The following is a 10,447-nucleotide window of genomic DNA, read 5'->3' as shown; positions in this document are numbered from 1 at the left end:
CTATTTCCCAGAAGGCAAGGCGAGAAACAACGGATGGAAACGCATCCAGGAGAGAAGCAACCTGGGATTAAGGGAGAAACTTCCTGCCCAGGGAGGACAATTAGCCAGCGGGACGGCTTGTCACCTGAAGTTGTGGGCGCTCCATCACTGCAGGCTTTCAAGAAGAGACGAAATGACCATTTGCCTGGGATGCTCGGCCAAGCACGTGGTACCCGTGTTGTACTTTGATAATAAAGGTTGATTTGGATTTGGATTTGGATTGCGATGCGATAAGGTCTCCTGCTAGAGCAGGGGGTTGGACTACAAGACCTCTAAGGCCCCTTCCACAGCTCTATTCTGATGGAAAGCTGAAAACTCATTCTAAGGTGGGAAACACACCCCTGGAATATTCAGCTAGTCATCATTAACAAGATCATGCCAGGGACATTATGGGAGGGTATGAAATGTTACACCAGTGGTTCTCAATCTTTTTAATGCCGTGACACCCAACCGGTTGTAAGTCAAGGACTACTCAATTGGTCGTAAGTCGAGGACTACTCAACGGGTGCAGCACCGTTTGCAGACTGGGACTTTTGGCGGGCTCAGCAGGGCAGAGACAGCCTGGACAATTCCTATTGGCTTTTGAAAGCCAAGAGAATTAGACTCTATTCAAGAGAGTCTCTTCTATTGGCTTTCAAAAGCCAATAGAATAAAAGGGAGGAGCACAGCTAAGGAAAAGGGGGGGAAAATGGCAGACTGCGTTGTTTGGTGACCCCCGTGAAATGGCCGTTCGACCCCAAATGGGGTCCCGACCCACAGGTGGAGAACCACTGTGTTACACGGGCCATATAGACAGGGTGTCCTTGACTTAGGACCACAACAGCCCAACCTGTCTCTTGCTAAATGAGACTTGTGTGAGTTTTGCCCTATTTTGAAGACCTTTCTTGTGAATCCCTGCGGTCGTTAAGTTAGTGATATGGTTCTTCTGGTTTCCTCACATGACCCCAGGACACTGCAACTGTCGTAAGTATGAGTCAGTTGCTGAGCGGCTGGATTTGGCTCACGTGACCACGAAGATGCAAGGGTCTTAAGCGCGAAAAATGGCGGCCAGTCACTTTTTTCACTTCCTTTGTTAACTTTGAACGGTCACTAAATGAACTGTTGTTAAGTCAAGGACTTATAGCAGGGGTCTTCAAACTTGGCCCTTTTATGATTTGTGGACTTCAACTCCCAGACTTCCTCAGCTGAGGAATTCTGGGAGTTGAAATCCACAAGTCATAAAAGGGTCATGGTTTCCCCATGCTGGCTGAGGAATTCTGGGAATTGAAGTCCACCAGTCATAAAAGGGCCATGGTTCCCCCATGCTGGCTGAGGAATTCTGGGAGTTGAAGTCCACAAGTCATAAAAGGCACTCTGGCTGAGGAATTCTGGGAGTTGAAGTCCACCAGTCATAAAAGGGCCATGGTTCCCCCATGCTGGCTGAGGAATTCTGGGAGTTGAAGTCCACAAGTCATAAAAGGCACGCTGTTACTGGCCATGTTCACTAGATGCTTGATGCTTCAAATCATGCTAGCCAATGAAAGAATGCTTTCCAAAGATTTTTCACCTTTTTAAGGGTCTTCTGGCCTTGCACCTGTGGAAGACCCATCTTATTACTCACGCATAAATAAAAAGATATTAATCTACTTTTCCAGCTCAGATCCTCTTTAGACAAAGACACATAGGGTTAAGAACCTTGCCAAAATTCACGGCTAACACAATGGAATGCTGAATGGTGAACCATTATAAGATGAGGACTATCTATACAATATTATAGATTATTACTTTTCCAGACTGCATGGGCAGAATTGTACCCAAGTGGGTACACTTCGCCCTCTTTGAGGGGCAGACCCCAATAAATCTTTAAAAAAAAATCACCCCAAAAAAGCATTTCTATTGACTCGTACTGTGGTTTGTGTAGTCCAGGAGTCTTCACACTTGGCCCTTTTATGACTTGTGGCCTTCAACTCCCAGAATTCTTCAGCCAGCAAAGCAAAGCTGGCTGAGGAATTCTGGGAGTTGAAGTCCACAAGTCATAAAAGGGCCATGTTTGAAAACTCTTGGTCTAGTCTGAGGCATGAACAATGAAGCAACGTAAGAAATAGAATAGATAGAATCAAGATCACGTGAAGTATTAATGCCACTCTTCAATGCCTTGGTAAGGCCACACTTGGAATACTGCATCCAGTTTTGGTCACCACGATGTAAAAAAGATGTTGAGACTCCTGGAGGCTAAAACATATAAGGAACAATTGCTAGAATTGGGTATGTCTAGTTTAACGAAGAGAAGGACGAGGGGGAACATGATAGCAGTATTCCAATATCTCACGGGCTGCCACAAAGAAGAGGGAGTCAAGCTATTTTCCAAGGTGCCTGAAGGCAGGACGAGAAGCAACGGATGGAAACTAATCAAGGAGAGAAACAACCTAGAACTAAGGAGAAACTTCCTGACAGTGAGAACAATTAACCAGTGGAACAACCTGCCTCCAGAAGCAGTAAATGCTCCAACACTGGAAGTTTTTAAGAAGAGACTGGACAGCCATTTGTCCGAAATGGTGTAGGGTTTCCTGCCTGAGCAGGTGGTTGGACTAGATGACCTCCAAGGTCCCTTCCAACTTTACTATTACTATTATTATGGATCATCGCACAGTCAGCCAGATGTTCAGACTGGATTTGGCATTTTGTCTACCTATCGAGTCCTTACCCAGGACCTGGGATAGGCAGATGTGGATGTTTGATGGTATTACAGATATCGTCGCAGGATGGAAGCAGTTCCTAATAAGGCCGCCTTTTGCAATTGACTAATATCGAATTTGTCAATGCCAATGGTGTTCAAGTGGTGCTCCAGTTGTTTTGGGATTGCACCCAAGGAGCCTATGACTATTGGTACTACCCTTGCTTGCTTTTGCCACAGTCTTTCTATTTCTATTTGTAGGTCTTTGTATTTTGTTATTTTCTCCAGTTCTTTCTCTTCTATTCTGCTATCTCCAGGCACTGCCACGTCCACTATCCAGACTTTTTTGTCTTCTTATCGACAATTGTTAAGTCTGGGGTGTTATGTTGCAGGTGCTTGTCTGTTTGAATTCTGAAGTCCCAGAGCAGTTTAATTTTATCATTTTCTATGACTTTCTCTATTTTATGGATCCCACCAGTTTTTGCTTACAGGCAAATGATATTTTTTGCAGATCTTCCAATGCACCATTGTTGCTACTTTGTCATGCCGCTGCTTGTAATCAGTTTGTGCAATCTTCTTGCAACAGCTTACCAAGTGGTCCACTGTTTCTTCAGCTTCTTTGCATAGGCGGCACTTACTGTCTGTTGCTGTCTTCTCAATTTTGACTTTGTATTCGTTTGTTCTTAAGGCTTGGTCTTGTGCAGCCAGAATTAGTCCCTCGGTCTCTTTCTTCAATTTTCCTGCTCTTAGCCATTGCCAGGTTGTTGTTGTTGTTGTTATTATTATTATTATTATTATTATTATTATTATTATTATTATTATTATTATTATTATTATTATTATTTTGCTTCGAAAATGTCCTAATGTAAGACGTAGCAGCTCAGTCCTGGCATATTTTCAGCCTATTTTAAGATTTCCCCTGTTCAAGGATCTCATCTGTACAAACATCGCTCTGGGCAGAAATTCAGTTTAAAATGATCAAAGGTGCTCCTGCTTAACTGAGCATTTTAAAAAAAACAACAGCTCAGCTCCTGTAATTTTCCTGGCAATACTTGAAATGTGGCTTTCCTCTGGTTCCCTGGAGGTTTGTCAATACGTTAGTTCTGTCGATTTCTGGGGTTCTCTTGGGGCGCCACAATGAAAAACCAAACCCCTGACTCCTCTGAAGATCTGTGTGTCTGGGCAAGCCACAATCTGTCTTTTGTAAATTGCAAAAGGACGATTTTCTGCCTTTCAAAAAATAAAAAACCTGGAGCCTGGTGCAAACACATCACACCGTCCAACCATTTTCGCTTGTGAGTTTTAAGCACCTCTCACTTTGCCAAAGCCCTCAAAAAAGGAGTTTTAAAGCAATTCTGGAATCAGTGGTCAGTTAAGCACCATAATGCATGCTTATATGTAAGATTTATAGATTGTAAGCGGCTTTTGGGCAGTGGATAATTCTTCCTTTGTAACTGGGGTTGGAAGCAACAAAGATGATCAGGGAACTGGAGGCTAAGGCATATAAGGAAAGGCTGCTGGAATTGGGATGTCTAGTTTAATGAAGAGAAGGACAAGGGGGGACATGATAGCAGTCTTCCAATATCTCAGGGGCTGCCCCAAAGAAGATGCAGTCAAGCTATTCTCCAAAGCACCTGAAGGCAGGACAAGAAGCAACGGATGGAAACTAACCAAAGAGAGAAGCAACCTAGAACTAAGGAGAAACTTCCTGACAGCTAGAACAATTAACCAGTGGAACAACCTGCCTCCAGAAGCGGCGAATGCTCCAACGCTGGAAGTTTTTAAGAAGAGATTGGACAGCCATTTGTCCGAAATGATGTAGGGTTTCCTGCCTGAGCAGGGGGTTGGACTCAATGACCTCCAAGGTCCCTTCCAACTTTATTATTATTATTATGGATCATCGCACAGTCAGCCAGATGTTCAGACTGGATTTGGCATTTTGTCTACCTATCGAGTCCTTACCCAGGACCTGGGATAGGCAGATGTGGATGTTTGATGGTATTACAGATATCTTCGCAGGATGGAAGCAGTTCCTAATAAGGCTGCCTTTTGCAATTGACTAATAGCGAATTTGTCAATGCCAATGGTGTTCAAGTGGTGCTCCAGGTGTTTTGGGATTGCACCCAAGGAGCCTCTGACTATTGGTACTACCCTTGCTTGCTTTTGCCACAGTCTTTCTATTTCTATTTGGAGGTCTTTGTATTTTGTTATCTTCTCCAGTTCTTTCTCTTCTATTCTGCTATCTCCAGGCACTGCCACGTCCACTATCCAGACTTTTTTGTCTTTCTTATTGACAATTGTTAAATCTGGGGTGTTATGTTGCAGGTGCTTGTCTGTTTGAATTCTGAAGTCCCAGAGCAGTTTAATTTTATCATTTCCTATGACTTTCTCTATTTTATGATCCCACCAGTTTTTGCTTACAGGCAAATGATATTTTTGCAGATCTTCCAATGCACCATTGTTGCTACTTTGTCATGCCGCTGCTTGTAGTCAGTCTGTACAATCTTCTTGCAACAGCTTACCAAGTGGTCCACTGTTTCTTCAGCTTCTTTGCATAGGCGGCACTTACTGTCTGTTGCTGTCTTCTCAATTTTGACTTTATATGCATTTGTCCTTAAGGCTTGGTCTTGTGCAGCCAGAATTAGTCCCTCGGTCTCTTTCTTCAGTTTTCCTGCTCTTAGCCATTGACAGGTCTTGTTATTATCTGCTTTCCCAGCTATTTTTTCCACGTATTGGAAATTGCAATCTATGCTGTAATCTAAAGCTTTTTAAGTTTCCAAAGTTTTAAGTTTTTAAGTTCCGAAAGGCCTTCTTCGTCAGATTTGTAATGGAAACTGAAGAGGGCGTAAGGGACATTCTTTCTCTCATTTTTCCAGGCTGCAAAAAAGTCACTCAGTGAGAAAAGGGTAATTTTTGAAGCATATTTGTGCACTGTGCTGTTTTGGGGAGGGGGCACTGATCGTAGATGCCTATCAGCCATGTTGATCTGTAGAATGTCATCTTCATTTCAGAACGATCCAGGATCTGAATCTGTCCTGTGGCCTGCTAATGATCCTGTTCAGCTTTCTGAAAGTGTACTGGGCATCTTCTCAACACATCCTTCTTATCCCCGCCCCCCAAAAAATGTAAATTAGCTTTGCGTAGGAAGGGAATTTAGGGGGGGGGGGGATGGGAAGCCTTGCCTCGGAGAACCTGCCACCATACTATCGCAATAACCACACCAACTGCACTGCTCAATCTTTAATAATATTAATAAACTTGGAAGGGACCTTGGAGGTCATCTAGTCCAACCCCCTGCTCAGGCAGGAAACCGGCCTAGACCATTTCAGACAAATGGCTCCCTCCCTAGGCAGGAACCCTAGACCATTTCAGACCAGTCTCTTCTTAAAAACCTCCAGTGTTGGAGCATTCACCGCTTCTGGAGGCAGGTGGTTCCACTGGTTAATTGTTCTGTCAGGAAGTTTCTCCTTAGTTCTAGGTTGCTTCTCTCCTTGATCAGTTTCCATCCGTTCCTTCTTGTCCTCCTTCAGGGTCCTTGTAGAATAGTTTGACTCCCTCTTCTTTGGGGCAGCCCCTGGAAGAACACTGCTATCCTGTCCCCCCTCGTCCTTCTCTTCATTAAACTAGACAAAGCCAATTCCAGCAGCCGTTCCTTATATGTTTTAGCCTCCAGTCCCCTAATTATCTTTGTTGCTCTTCTCTGTACTTTTTCTAGAGTCTCAACATCTTTTTTACATTGCGGTGACCAAAACTGGATGTAGGATTCCAAGTGTGGCCTTACCAAGGGGTTGTAAAGTGGTATTAACACTTCATGTAATCTTGATTCTATCCCTCTGTTAATGCAGCCCAGCACTGTGTTGGCTTTTTTGGCAGCTGCAGCACACGGCTGGCTCATAGTTAAGTGATTGTCTACTAGGACTCTGATATCCCTCTCACAGTTCCTACTATTGAGCAAGGTACCCCCTATACTATACCTGTACATTTGATTTTGCTTGCCTAAATGTAGAACCTCACTTTTTCCACCATTGAATTTCATTTTGTTAGTTAGTGCCCAGTGTTCAAGTCTGTCCAGATCCTCCTGTATCCTAAGCCTGTCTTCTGGAGTGTTGGCTATTCCTGCCAACTTGGTGTCGTCTGCAAATTTGATGAGTTCCCCATCTATCCCTTCGTCCAAATCGTTGATGAAGATGTTGAAGAGCCCTGGGCCCAGAACAGAGCCCTGGGGCACCCCACTACACACTTCCCTCCATGTAGATGCGGTTCCATTGAGGACCACACGCTGAGTACGGCCGGTCAGCCAGCTACAAATCCATCTGGTGGTGATGCTGTTTAACCCACATTTTTCTATCTTATCGAGTAGTAGGTTGTGATCTACTTTGGATGCGTGCGGTGTGTATGTCTATATTTACATATCCAATGGCCGAGAGACAAAATAGAACGAAGGAGATTTTATTCATTAAAGCCTGTATTTCTTTACAAGCAAGGCGTGGAAGGATGGTTACAGATTTTCACTGAGCAAAGCTTGTCAGGAGCAAAGCCCATCAGCTGGGACCCCCAGAGCCAAAGTCCTACTCAAAAGTCCCGTGCTGACGTTTTTTTCCCTTTCAAATCTAGCTGTTCCTCTTCTCCGGATACATCATTCCGTCGTTTCTCCATCAAATACACCGTGGCCAAAATTCCAGGCTGCCGATTCGCCTTCTTTCCTATTCTTCTTCGTTGAACTGTGTTAATGTCTCACTGGGCGAGTAAACCCCCACCCCACCCGAGCATCCCGCCGCTGAAATAAATGCCTACTATTGGTTTTATTTAGGCCGGCGTTTCTCAGCCTGTGTGACTTTTATGGTGAGGAATTCTGGGAATTGAAGTCCACAAGTCTTAAAGTGGCCATGGTTGAGGGCCCCTGGTCTTAACTTTAGCTTTTAGGCTGTTGGCCTTATCCTGTGTATATCCTAGTAACAATGATAATTCTGCGTGCCCATGCCTTAGCATCTTTCCAATTTTCCATATCCCTGCATTTATTGTATCAGCCGGGCATGACAATGGGTTACGTTTACAAAATTAACACCAAGTCCTAGAACTGACCTTAACGTATGAATGCACAATAGTACAGCTCAGCCAGCTAAGACACACACCACCACCCCCCAGCACGACAGATCAGTGGATTGATTTCTTGTATATAATCAATACCGTAAATAAAAGAAGGCTAATATATTAGTCCTGCTCCATTTACGACTCTATTCCATATAGAAGCAAGTCCCTCCAGGTTATAGCACAGAACAGGCTAGCGTTAAGCCCTAGCTTGCTTGGTCAAAGATGATGAAGAACTACCATTGGCTGGATTCAATCGATCAAATTTTAAACTATCATTTGTAAACACCTGCAGACAATGGCCTTTTGGTGTAGTGTGCGATGGGAAGCTGGCTGCTTCAGGAATCAGAGATTCACTCCCTTGTGGAAAGACCTTAACACTCTGCTGACAATGGAGGACTGTGTCGGTCCCAACAAGCCAAAAGAAAAAGCTTGGATGAGATCTCTTTTTTTTTTCTTTCCAGGAATCTCATCTGGTTTACTTTCCCCCCCACCCCACCCCAGCTGAAAGTTTGCCCCAAACACACCTAGGCACAATTCTACTCCTCAGAATTTAAAAAAAAAAAATAAAAATGCAAAAAAACGGCACGCACAGAAGCGGTTTGGTTTGGCAATCTTTATATATCCACAACACAGAGTAACCATGCACAAAACCCAAGGGAGCTATTTACAAAGGGAATTGCACTTAACGGGAAGCAAAGAAGAGGAGGGGGGGGAATAAAACTTTGACTCTCCTCCATCGCTCTACCGCCTCTGGAGATTTTGACAGACCCCGGTGTGTGTGTGTGTGTGTGTGTGTTTCAGTCAAACAAAGGGAGAAGTTCCACGGCCTTTCCACAGTTTTGCCGGCTATTCTGTGGCCCATTTCCAAACCCCGGCATTTGTTGGGGGGTACGGGGAGAGAAGAGAGGCCGTGCAGGACGCCCTAAGCCAGAACAGCCACCTTGCCCTCTTTAAACCCGTTGCAACGCTTGCGGGTTTTCTCCAGAGAGACTTTCTCTCCCAAGCTTGGCTGCTGGTGGCAGAGAAGGGCAGGGGGTCTTCCAACTTGGCCCTTGGATGACTTGTGGACTTCAACGCCCAGAATTCCTCAGCCAGGCACATGCGTGCCTGGCTGAGGAATTCTGGGCGTTGGAAGTCCACAAGTCATCCAAGGGCCAAGTTGGAAGACCCCCTGCGCAAGGGCTTGGCTCTCCCTGTGGCCGAGAGCCAAAGATCCTTCTAGAAACCTTCCTTGCTCACAAAATTGGGGGGGGGGGGAAGCAGGCCATCTACGCACAGGGAGGGAATGGGGCCCGGATCTTCACCCCTGCTTTTAGCCATGCAGGGGCCTAGCAGAAGCAGCCCGGGGTCCCTTCTCCTCCTCTTCCATGGTCTTGGGGTCTTCAGCCCCGAGGGGGCCAGCAGCAGCAGGAGGGGCAACAGAGAGTTAGCAACAGCAAGTCCCCAAAAAAGTGTGTGGGGTGGGGGGGGGGGAGCAGAAGAAGAGCCAAATTCAGCCCGAGGCTAAAAAGAGCATGAAAGAGACCTATGGAATTGAGTCCCGCTGCTATCCGGAGCCGGGAAGAGAGGTCCACGCCCCCGTTATTCCGAGACGCAGACCACGGGAGCGTGCGGAGCGACAACGTGCCCGCGCTTGGAAGGACTGCTAAGGCCCTTTCAGATTGGGAGTGTGTGTGTGTATGTGTGTGGGGGGGGAGTGCGTGTCTTCCAACGCCTCCCGTTCTGCTTCCCTCCATCCTTGCGGAGGCTGGTTTTTGTGACCGTTACGCTTTTGAGGAAAAGCTTCCAGGATCAAAGATGGAAAAAAAAAACACCTACAAACGGGGTGGGTGGGTGTCCCTTGAGATGGGAGTCCTTGCTGTGGGAAGAAGGGGGGGGGGGGATCTAGCCACTCTTCCAAAGGTAGATAATGGGGGAGCAAAGGGTCCCAGAAACAGGATCGCCTAGTCCAGTGGTTCCCCACCTGTGGGTCGGGACCCCATTTGGGGTCGAACGACCATTTCACGGGGGTCGCCAAACAACGCAGTCCGCCATTTTCCCCCCCTTTTCTTTGGCCACGCCCCTGGCACCCGGTGATGTATAAGTGGTTGGGGGGTCACCACAACATGGAGAACTGTATTATGGGGTCGCGGCATTAGAAAGGTTGAGAACCACTGGCCTAGTAGATTCGATCTGCTAGGAGAGGGGTCCTCAAATCCGGCCCCTTTAACTCCCAGAATTCCCCTGCCATGGCCAAGTTTGAGGACCCCTGTCCTAGGAGGTCGGGGGGTCTTGGGTCCAAAGTGGGAAAGGGTTGGGCCCACCGGTATCCCCCCCCCAAGCAAGCCATGCAAGCAGGGACAGAGACGATGGCCACGCTGGATGCTGAGAGTCCCTTCCTGCTTACCCACCCAAACACAGCCTGGAAAAGGGGAGACCCCCCCCCCAAAAAACCCCAACTCTCTTTAAAGTGGGTGGCGGTTCCCTTATTCCCAGGGTGCCAGATTTCCTTCGGCTGGTTATATAATGGCTGAATCGGCACCCTGGACTGCCTTAAGTCAAGCGGGAGAAAGAAATGCCTCGCTGGGCTTCTCCGAGCCACGGCTGCAATGTGTGGCTTTGTGGCTTGGGCAGACTGCAGCCTCCTTCGGCCTCCGAAGAAGAGTCGGGGGGTAGGTGGCCAGG

This window comes from Crotalus tigris, unplaced genomic scaffold (genome assembly GCF_016545835.1).
Source record: "Crotalus tigris isolate CLP2741 ecotype Arizona unplaced genomic scaffold, ASM1654583v1 scf7180000024302.2721777, whole genome shotgun sequence".
In the NCBI taxonomy this organism is placed as follows: domain Eukaryota; kingdom Metazoa; phylum Chordata; class Lepidosauria; order Squamata; family Viperidae; genus Crotalus; species Crotalus tigris.
This window is presented reverse-complemented; position numbering follows the sequence as displayed.